Source organism: Lineus longissimus, chromosome 7 (assembly GCF_910592395.1).
Source record: "Lineus longissimus chromosome 7, tnLinLong1.2, whole genome shotgun sequence".
NCBI lineage: Eukaryota > Metazoa > Nemertea > Pilidiophora > Heteronemertea > Lineidae > Lineus > Lineus longissimus.
In genome coordinates, this window is record NC_088314.1 from 19359449 (window position 1) to 19371140 (window position 11692).

Here is an 11692-nt window from a genome sequence, read left to right on the forward strand (position 1 = left end):
AAGTTGTACATATTATCGCCATTTTTACGTCATGACGTTATAATTCAAATGAACACGAGATTCCTTAACTAATAACTTGGTTGGTATGCTGATGTCATATGTCATGTGGCCTGACGTCCAGGACCCGGATAAGGCTGAGGATGTCTAACCATGGTGATGTACAATGCCGATGGTCATTGCCCCGCCGGGGTGGGTATGCGTACGGGCAATCATATAAGTCATTGGGCATAGGCCTAACTAATTAAAATTAGGTCCATACCAAGGGCTGTACAGTCCATTTAGTTTCTGAGAGTGATGCCATCGGTCACCACTCATCCATGTCATCATCACGACATTATCACCACATCATTGATTCATTCACCACTCCACTGACACTGTTCACACTTCAATTAACTCAACTGGACATGTACAAACTGTACATGAAAGCATACAAAAAGGGGAAATCATGTAGCAACCCCACTTCGGCACGTATTTTTAGACAGTTTACAGATTTTATCAACTTCTTCAATCATCTCATTATTAACTATTATCAAAACACAAAAGTGTGTGGTATTTTCATTACTTTTTGTTGCTCACAGTTGGTGTTAGCAGTGTTTGAAGTTGTAAACTTACCACAAGTTTGTCACAAGTCCGCCATAGATAAATTGGCCTCGTTTTCGAGCGTTGTTGGGAAACAAATGTCATGTGACCAAGCCAAAACACGGAAGTAAACAATGCCACATGGAGCAGAAAGTTCTAAGACGGTCTGGGTTTAATGGTGGTTGGCGAGTTCAGCCGTTTGGCATTTACTGCGGGTGATTGATATCAGTTTTTTTTGAAGAGGAGGACTACAAGAACATGATCTTAATTTGGATATTGAAGTGGTATCCAGTGAAAACGTCCCCATGCCAAAACGTCCTCGCTTTCAACTTCAAGCATGTCAAGGTACCAAAACGTCCTCTTGTCAAAAACGTCCTCGCTTTCAATTGAAGGTGGCTTGGCATTGGGGGCTTGGGCTTGGGCTTTGCCTGGGGTAATCGCCATAAGCTCCAAATCGAGATGGGCAGGTATATGAAACAAAAGCCCGAATAGAGATTATGTTTGCTCTGTGGAAGTGATGTAGAAAATGAAACCCATTTCTGTATGCAATGTACAAAATATGCAAGAACTCGCACGGATTACCTAAAATCCATTGATACATTAGATTTACAGGGATTGTCAGAAAAACTTTGCAAAATTGCATTTGGCCCAATGAACTCACCCTCAAGCTACGAACAACCAGGTGACAGAGGATAGCGACATGATAAGGCCGTTAGGGTCAAGGTCATGGGCTCCAAGACGCCATGGACGCACGAGATTCCCGTCCAGATTCCCGTCGCTGGTGAGAAGATGAAAGAGAGTATGGACATACGAGGAAATCTCAGAAAAGTCATTGTTCATCAATAAGATGGAAGAAACATCAAGTGGACCTTGTAGCTTGTTTCACTGGCTAGTGAGGCCCTTGAACAGTGAGTACAAGGTGCCGCCATATTGAACGCTTGGACAGCACCTGGGTGGGTTTACAGTAGGGGACAGTGCTTATGACAGATTCTGCTGGTGCCACCATATTGAACGCCTGGACAGCTCCTGGGTGGGTTTACAGTAGGGGACAGTGCTTATGACGGAGTCTGCTGGTGCCACCATATTGAACGCCTGGACAGCTCCTGGGTGGGTTTGCAGTGGGGGCCTGTACATATTCATTGAACCATAACAAAATATATAAATAACTTAAATGAGTCTATTTTCTTATTCAATAATACTTTTTTTACTTCATTTTTTACATCATACACTTTACATTTTATAAACAAGAAAAAACCGGTGCAAAAAAGCGATTGCCTTTGCAGGCCATGACCATAAACTCACACTTTTTATGAGAGATGAATGTTTTAAACCTTTCAAGCCCTGTGCTAAATGACACAGCATGATCACCGAGCATCAGTTTACATTCAAAGAGTTAAAATCTGATATAAACCTTTCCCAATGAAACCGAACAACTGGGTCCAAGTTCGAGTGAGAAGGTTGTATTTCAGCTTGGCCATGGTTACCCCCCCCCCCCCCGAGTGTGTCATCTTCCTGGAGATAAAGACCAGTGAGTGTCTAACCTTAGATACGTTGCGCCTACACCTACTAAACTCGCTGGTCTCCATCCTATCACTAACGGCTACGCTAGAAGTGGCTACGGATGACGGCACTAACTGCCAGTCATGAAATAAACTGCTATCAGAACCTTGTAGGCCTAACCCACCTCTAATCTAGCTAAAATGATCAACATGTACCACTAAAGGAAAAAAACTGTAAATTCAAAAAGATATTGTGACAAAAATATTAAAAAACAACTGAAATTGATAGAAGATTTATATGCCTAGACGGGCCTAAGGAAGATGACACTGTATTGAATGATAAATTTATCGATGGACTTTACAGCTAATTTAATTCAAATAGTACACAGACTATTCGAGAACGGGAAAGGGGTCCCAAGAGCATTCAGGCTTGAAAGGTTTAAATTACATTAGTTTCAAAGGTACAAAACACACTGGGCCACAGTGCAAGATCATGTGCAGTATTGCATTGTCAAATACATACAGGTGATCTACATACAGGTGATCTTCAAACATGTTGATAAATCACAATTTTGAACAAACATTTTGCCTAACAAATTGTAGCGTTGCATTACATTACATTACATTTCCTGAAACTAGAGCATCATCCTGCTCTGTATCAATGTGACGCGTTGGTGTAAGCGCGGAGAGTTCGTTCATTAAGTTTCTCCCTGACGAAAGTGATTTGACACTCGTCGGTAGTTTTCAGCGTATCCTGATCAGGGCTTGTTGTACCTTTAACATATTAGAATGAGAATGACACAATCATAACAGAATCCTCAGCAAGACTTGGCAGGAAATCTCCTCTGTACATTCTTGTTGATTCCTCCTTTCGATGTTCTTGAATGTATAGGTGGCGTAGCAAAAAGGCATCTTACTTCAATCACATAATCAATCAATGGCATCGAAAATAACCAAACTGTGCATCATTCAGTGTCCAAGCTGATCCAAGGATCGAGGCACCTACCTTGACCTATCTCAACTACAATCATTCATAGTCGTCCCCAAGTCCATGAAAATCCAAGATCCGCAACCAGTCCTCTCCAAGCTTGTATTCCTGTAGACTTCTTGAATCTTAAAAATATGAGAATCTGAAATCATGCAATTATACCGATCAATAGCAAGGTATCTTAAATCTCGCTGATAAATCTGATGCCTAGCAAGATGTCTTAAATCTCACTGAAAAATCTCTGATCCTTAGCAAATTATGTTAAAACTTGCTGAAAAATACAGGATCGTGAGACCTAACCTTGACCTATCTCAACTACAATCATTCATAGTCATCCCCAAGTCCATGAAAATCCAAGATCCGCAACCAGTCCTCCCCAAGCTTGTATTCCTGTAGACTTCTTGAACCTTAAAAATATGAGAATCTGAAATCATGCAATTATACCGATCAATAGTAAGGTATCTTAAATCTCGCTGATAAATCTGATGCCTAGCAAGATGTCTTAAATCTCACTAAAAAATCTCTGATCTTTAGCAAGTTATGTTAAAACTTGCTAAAAAATACGGGATCGTGAGACCTACCTTGACCTACCTCAACTACAATCATTCGTAGTCATCCCCAAGTCCATGAAAATCCAAGATCCGCAACCTGTCCTCTCCAAGCTTGTATTCCTGTAGACTTCTTGAACCTTGAAAATATGAGAATCTGAAATCATGCAATTATACCGATCAATAGCAAGGTATCTTAAATCTTGCTGATAAATCCGATGCCTTGCAAGATGTCTTAAATCTCACTGAAAAATCTCTGACCCTTAGCAAGTTATGTTAAAACTTGCTGAAAAATACAGGATCTTGAGACCTACCTTGACCTACCTCAACTACAATCATTCGTAGTCATCCCCAAGTCCATGAAAATCCAAGATCCGCTACCTGTCCTCTCCAAGCTTTTATTCCTGTAGACTTCTTGAACCTTAAAAATATGAGAATCTGAAATCATGCAATTATACCGATCAATAGCAAGGTATCTAAAATCTCGCTGATAAATCTGATGCCTGGCAAGATGTCTTAAATCTCGCTGAAAAATCTCTGATCTTTAGCAAGTTATGTTAAAACTTGCTGAAAAATACAGGATCGTGAGACCTACCTTGACCTACCTCAACTACAATCATTCGTAGTCATCCCCAAGTCCATGAAAATCCAAGATCCGCTACCTGTCCTCTCCAAGCTTTTATTCCTGTAGACTTCTTGAACCTTAAAAATATAAGAATCTGAAATCATGCAATTATATCGATCAATAGCAAGGTATCTAAAATCTCGCTGATAAATCTGATGCCTGGCAAGATGTCTTAAATCTCGCTGAAAAATCTCTGATCTTTAGCAAGTTATGTTAAAACTTGCTGAAAAATATGGGATCGCGAGACCTACCTTGACCTACCTCAACTACAATCATTCGTAGTCATCCCCAAGTCCATGAAAATCCAAGATCCGCAACCTGTCCTCTCCAAGCTTGTATTCCTGTAGACTTCTTGAACCTTGAAAGGAACGACTTTAGAATTCCCGATCGGAAGTATAGGTCTAAGGGGCGAATGAATACCGAATAATGAACAAGTAGCCTAACCCTAACCCTAACCCTTTAAACCGATTCACAACTTATATAGTGCGGAGGAACATCCGATCGGTAATTCTAAAGTTTAGCCCCTTGAAAATATGAGAATCTGAAATCATGCAATTATACCGATCAATAGCTAGGTATCTTAAATCTCGCTGATAAATCTGATGCCTAGCAAGATGTCTTAAATCTCACTGAAAAATCTCTGATCCTTGGCAAGTTATGTTAAAACTTGCTGCAAAATACAGGAGTGAGACACCTACCTTGACCTACCTCAACTACAATCATTCGTAGTCATCCCCAAGTCCATGAAAATCCAAGATCCGCAACCTGTCCTCTCCAAGCTTGTATTCCTGTAGACTTCTTGAACCTTAAAAATATGAGAATCTGAAATCATGCAATAATACCGATCAATAGCAAGGTATCTAAAATCTCGCTGATAAATCTGATGCCTGGCAAGATGTCTTAAATCTCGCTGAAAAATCTCTGATCTTTAGCAAGTTATGTTAAAACTTGCTAAAAAATACGGGATCGTGAGACCTACCTTGACCTACCTCAACTACAATCATTCGTAGTCATCCCCAAGTCCCTGAAAATCCAAGATCCACTACCTGTCCTCTCCAAGCTTGTATTCCTGTAGACTTCTTGAACCTTGAAAATATGAGAATCTGAAATCATGCAATTATACCGATCAATAGCTAGGTATCTTAAATCTCGCTGATAAATCTGATGCCTTGCAAGATGTCTTAAATCTCACTGAAAAATCTCTGATTATTAGCAAGTTATGTTAAAACTTGCTGAAAAATACAGGATCGTGAGACCTACCTTGACCGACCTCAACTGCAATCATTCGTAGTCATCCCCAAGTCCATGAAAATCCAAGATCCGCAACCTGTCCTCTCCAAGCTTGTATTCCTGTAGACTTCTTGAACCTTAAAAATATGAGAATCTGAAATCATGCAATAATACCGATCAATAGCAAGGTATCTAAAATCTCGCTGATAAATCTGATGCCTGGCAAGATGTCTTAAATCTCGCTGAAAAATCTCTGATCTTTAGCAAGTTATGTTAAAACTTGCTAAAAAATACGGGATCGTGAGACCTACCTTGACCTACCTCAACTACAATCATTCGTAGTCATCCCCAAGTCCCTGAAAATCCAAGATCCACTACCTGTCCTCTCCAAGCTTGTATTCCTGTAGACTTCTTGAACCTTGAAAATATGAGAATCTGAAATCATGCAATTATACCGATCAATAGCTAGGTATCTTAAATCTCGCTGATAAATCTGATGCCTTGCAAGATGTCTTAAATCTCACTGAAAAATCTCTGATTATTAGCAAGTTATGTTAAAACTTGCTGAAAAATACAGGATCGTGAGACCTACCTTGACCTACCTCAACTACAATCATTCGTAGTCATCCCCAAGTCCATGAAAATCCAAGATCCGCAACCTGTCCTCTCCAAGCTTGTATTCCTGTAGACTTCTTGAACCTTAAAAATATGACAATCGGAAATCATGCAATTATACCGATCAATAGCAAGGTATCTTAAAACTCGCAGAAAAATCTTTGATTCATAGCAGCAAATATTTCATCATGTGATACAGTCGGGGTTTTCATAATGTGCCAGGTGGATGCAGGTAGGAACTTCATGCAAGGTAAAGGCAATTAGAGTGCTTGGCAGGTCAGGAGAGTTAAGTTGGGAAGAGGGGCAGTGCAGTAAGTGCGGGCAGTTATGGTGGTGAGGGGGAATGATATAACCCTGACAGTACCAAACATGAAACAGTTGCAAAGATAAGAGAACAAAAAATGTCTCTTTAAAAAGTATCTTTTCTGATTTAAAAGAAAGCATTATGCATGTGTCTGTGATGCACAGTGGTTGACACTTTGTAATGTGTGAATCTGTCAGCACAAACCTGTGCTCTGGGTAAACTCCATGCTCAAAGATCTCACGTTGGGCTTGGCTGTCTTCCTTGAGTGTGCAAGTGGGGCCATCGGCATTCAACGATTCAATAGGCCCTGAAAATATGCTGAAAGATGCAACATGATCACTTAAACAGGGCTAGAGCATCAACTGGTCTGATCAGGGAGATTGCAGCTTAGTATCAAGTGCCCGACGCTGGTACCACAGTCTGCTCCATTAGAGGACGATTAAAAGCTTACTTCTCACCTTCTCTTGAAACCAACTCAATTCTGTGCTCATTAAGAAACTCAAGGCTCAGAGATCTTATCTCGGTTGTCTTGCCTTTGTGGACTAGGTTGGCCATCGGCATTCAATGATCCATGGCGATCAAAATATCTGAAATAATGCTGAAAGCTGCAACATGATTAACTGAACCAGGACTGAAGCATTTTTTTTCCTGAACAGAGAGACGGAGGAAACACAGTCGACTCACTATCTGCACTATTGCCAGAGAACTACTCTGGACTCTTGGGTCGTTGCGAGATTAGTTTTCTCTGCAACCCGAGAAGGAATGATGAGCATCTCATGTTCAACTAACTTGCTTTCATTTCGCAGTCGGTTTATTAGTTACCACTGTATGCCTTAGAGGGGGCAGAATGGTACTGTTTAGACAAGAAGTCTCTCCAACAGCCACAAGTATCTCTTCAAAAACATCTCAGCAACACGTTCGACCCAGCTAATCTGTCAGCGTGGCTGACCAGTAGGTTGGGAATTGTGTGTGATCAGTTCTCTCAAAGACGCCCGAGACAAGGATTAAGATCTTGTGTTTATAAGTTACCATTGTTATGCCTTAGAGGGGGCAGAATGGTACTGTTTAGACAAGAAGTCTCTCCAACAGCCACAAGTATCTCTTCAAAAACATTTCAGCAACACGTTCGACCCAGCTAATCTGTCAGCGTGGCTGGCGAGTAGGTTGGAAATTGTGTGTGATCAGTTCTCTCAAAGACACCCAAGACAAGGATCAAAATCTTGTGTTTAATGGCGAACAAATGCTTGCCCTTTCCAAAGACACCCTTTCAGGAATCTTGCTCCCATGGGGTTGACTGGCTCTTCCACAATTCCCCCGTTCTCCCCTTGCGAACGTATCATTAGATAAAGCCAGGTCCTTGAGATCACGGTGGAGTGTCAAGAAAAATTGCAAGCAAATGCCAGGGAGACCACTATCTGACATCCATAACAGCCTACTTCCCTCTTCAGCTAGTTACAGTTGGTGTGACACAACAGGCGGGATAGTGGTTGCCAAAAGTTTTTGATTGATTGATTTATAACATCATTTGAAATTGTATTTTACCTGGTATCAAGAGAGAACACTGATAAGTCAACATCAAGTTCTTAATCGAGTTCTTGATTTCAGTGTTACCTGACCACAAAAGCTTTACAGGGTCGTTCAAACAACTTGTTCAGACAAGAAGTCTGGTGACTAGATTTGGCTGGTTTCTTCAGTGTGATCACTGCCGGCCAAGGCACGGTCAAAATTGTTGCACTAAACATGTATAATGAATCAGTACATCAAGTAACTGAACTGTTCGAAACTGAGAGTCAAAGAAAAAGATCGCCAAGAAACTACATCAACATTTCGGGCATGCATCAGCAGAAAAGTTTAAGAAACTGATGTCTAATTCTTGGCTCAAAGATATACTGATGATGTGACATCACATCATGTGGGTCTTTGAAAGATTAGTTTTCTCTGCATCTGTTCTGATCATTTGGAAAGTGGAAAGAAGTTGTACTCGCCCAACTTAGAGTAGCTCACATCCAGGTTGACCTGCCTCGAGTCTTGGCCTGCGGAAAAATCCAGAAGAAACTCATTCAAAGAGAAAAATGGGAACAGAAATATTCAACTGTTGAAAGGTTCAAGAATCTCCTGCTGAATAAGCTGAACAAGTCAACTTCAACTTTAGTTCTTCAATTTTCGATTCCTCACATTTAGATAAATTTGATCAAGTTGTTCAGGAAAAATCAGACACAAATTTCAACACTTAATTCAGTCCAAAGACAAACCAGCACTGATTCAAAATGCACAGGGCAGTTAGAACTGGTTCTGCTAATTAAGTCATGTGACCCAAACCTCCTTTTCATTAGTCCAGTCTAATCCCTTGTCCATTGTCCCGGTGTCAAGCCTGTCATGCTACTGCTTCAATTGTGGTTCAAAATGCACTGATTCAGAATGCACAGGGCAGTTAGAACTGGTTCTGCTGATTAAGTCATGTGACCCAAACCTCCTTTTCATTAATCCAGTCTAATCCCTTGTCCATTGTCCCGAATTGAAGCTACTGCTTCAATTCTGGTTCTCACAATACCTTTCTTTAACAGCTTTGATTAGGTATTATAGATGATTGGATTAGTTTGGCTAAAGGGGGAATGACAAGATAATGATGAGTCAGTACCTTTATTATTGGGTATTCCACTTGCATACATAATTTGGGAATTTGAATTTATCAAATCTTTATAGAACCCCAAGGTTATTACAAAAAAGACACACACTCAGCTAAATAAAATGTGATATCATCTTATTATGGATGAGAGAAAGTGATGACGAGTGGAAGCTGCCTAGACTTCTGGTTAAAACTGAAGCGCCCCCTATACAATAACACTTTACCTAATCAGCGCATTTGTGTTCAGATTTCTATTCTATTCTGATCTGTGACATGTTGTTCCAGCAGACGAAAAATCTAGACTGATTCGAAAATTTTTGTGATGGTTTTCTCACTTTTATTAAGGACACTCTTTGGACAGACAGATGCTGTCCTCACTAGGGAAATGTCCTGATTACAGCGAACAATTTGCATAGAAATGACTTATTTTAGACCTATATCGTGAGGGTGTCCTGCTAAGAGAGGTGTCTGATAAGGGAGGTTCCACTCTTGTTTTGATGACAGAAGTTGATGACCGTGTTACTCTTTCAGATTGCCACATCAGATAAAGGGACGGATCTGTACGCCTGGTGCCATATCTTCTGTCGGCATCTAATAGGGGACGCCACAAGACTGGTAAGCAAATATGTGTTGCTCGCAAGGAACTTACATCGTGTGTCATTCGAATAGACTTTAATGACAATCGAATTGATGCTCTAAGGGGACTCTGATGACACTGAGGACATAGAGCCCTGCTCGTTATGTAATGTGACGCCATATCCAGCAGCCACCATGGAGCCAGCTCATCTCTTACATATGGAAGGATGCCATCTCATATGGTAATGATATTAAAAAATCAATTTCTAATTTCTATCTCATTGCTTTGGTGTAGGCTTTAGCCTTATTTAGGGATTGTGAACAATTAAAAACATTGTTAAAGAGAAAACGTCTTAGATTGATCAGACCTCTGATATTGAGAAGTTTGCAATTTATATATGACCAGACAGATTTGTGTCTGTTGTTATTCTAAGCAGTGCTGAGAGTCCTGATGATATTTTTGGAAAGTTCACCACATTTGTAAAAATTACCAGCAATTTGAGAATTTGAAGTAATTTGATCTCTCCTTAGAAGTTTTCTCAAACTTTTCAGTGTTGTACTTGATCCCTCATGATCTTAAGAAATGTAGAAAAAACAATGCACCTTCACCAAGCATTTCTAATTGTCTGCAGACTGGTGAACCTGCCTCTGCCTGCAATGAGAGGATAAGGGATCCTTTCAATCACTGTCCAGAAAGGGAACCACTTTGCTGGCCATAGAAATTTTTCCTGAATTTACAATGAAAACTGTAGTTGAAATTTTTGTAACCACTGAGTGGGGCCTTTGACCTGAAACTATGCACAAATAGGAAAGATCTCCTACCCTAGCAAATTTTTGGTCTAATATGGTTCTTAGGCGTACGTGTCTGGCATTCAGACTTGAGGAAACCCCTCTCTATCCATGAAAATCATCAATTGGCCACTGATGGCAAACTTTGATCACCTCTACTTCTTGACGTCACATGTCAAATAATGACCCTTCACTGTTGGAATCCAGGTGAGCACATGAACCATTTCATTCATGCAGTGTTGGAGATATTCATTGGTGAAGTTAAGGTTTAAATGGTAACAAAAAACAACAACTTTATTGACATATATATGATTACTGTCGCCTGAGGTATAGAATATTGCTCAAAAGTACTTCTGTCAGGCCCTGCACTCCCGGGGCAGTCCATTGCTTCAATTCATCCTGAGTATGAAATCAACTGGCTGAAAGAAGAGCAGCTCATTGGTGATGTAACATGGAACATTTGAATGCCCCCTCCCCCTCTTACCAACTGCAATTAATTTTAGGGCAACTCACTGAGTAACCCATGCATTGGGCTGAGACTGCATACAATTCCTCAATCATCAAATCTAGTCATAAGTTTTGCATTAGCGTACATGTTACTTTTAAAATATTGACCCGAGAAAGGCAATTTTTCACAGCATGGTAACGAAATGGATGTCAATAAAGTTGGTGCTTTATCATTTCTGTACTAATCTTAACCTCATTAGTGTGGAATCTAATGCGTTCCAGTGCATCATATACTTTGCTGATGATGGTGTGCACCTACTAATATCATATTATGTTTCTTTTCAGGAGATGAGCCATCCCACAGAAGGGAGGATGTTGCTGAGCCAGCGCATCTCTACCATGCTCCCGTCGCCGTCAAGGAGGTTTGATTTTTGTCACCGTAGGCCTTAACCTTTTATTGCAATATCTGATTGAAAGGTGATTTGATAAAAATCCTGATATTTTGTTTTCTGATTGCGAGAAGGCAATTATCTTTATATCGTCACGCCTACTTCCTAGTATCACGTTGTCTGGGACCGCCCATCTTGATACTTCGTTCTGATCAGCTTAGATCCTTCCCGCCATCTCATTATTATTCCCAGGTCCACGTGACCCATGTAACTTCCTTGTTCAATAAAGTAGTCAGATAGCATTTACAATTTACAGTACACACTTCGTTGATTCCTTCTTTATCCGAACCCTATTTCCACGTGCTTATGCACAATAAGTGAGTGTACTCACTTCCCCTATTTTATAGTACTATCCAGCTATCCAGTACGTTTGCCACACAGGCATACACCTTAACCATTGTTAATAAAGGCGGGGAC

The 11692-nt window shown here is 40.4% G+C and overlaps 1 protein-coding gene and 1 long non-coding RNA gene across 3 annotated transcripts in view; one reads left to right on the plus strand and one right to left on the minus strand.

The window, feature by feature from the left end:
- Nucleotides 1-3470, minus strand: part of LOC135491376 (uncharacterized) — a 69904-nt gene extending 66434 nt beyond the window's left edge. Inside the window, exon 1 of the mRNA XM_064777200.1 lies at nucleotides 3085-3470. The gene's annotated coding sequence lies outside the window, so the exon portion shown is untranslated. The remainder of the gene's footprint in view (nucleotides 1-3084) is intronic.
- LOC135491378 (uncharacterized) lies at nucleotides 1514-11517 on the plus strand. 2 transcript variants are annotated; one of them, XR_010447811.1, is made up of 3 exons: nucleotides 1514-1532; nucleotides 9546-9629; nucleotides 11172-11517. It is a non-coding gene; the product is annotated as an uncharacterized LOC135491378 (long non-coding RNA). The 2 variants fall into 2 exon arrangements; XR_010447810.1 differs by lacking the exon at nucleotides 1514-1532 and adding an exon at nucleotides 1661-1686.
- Nucleotides 11518-11692: the final 175 nt, after the last annotated feature.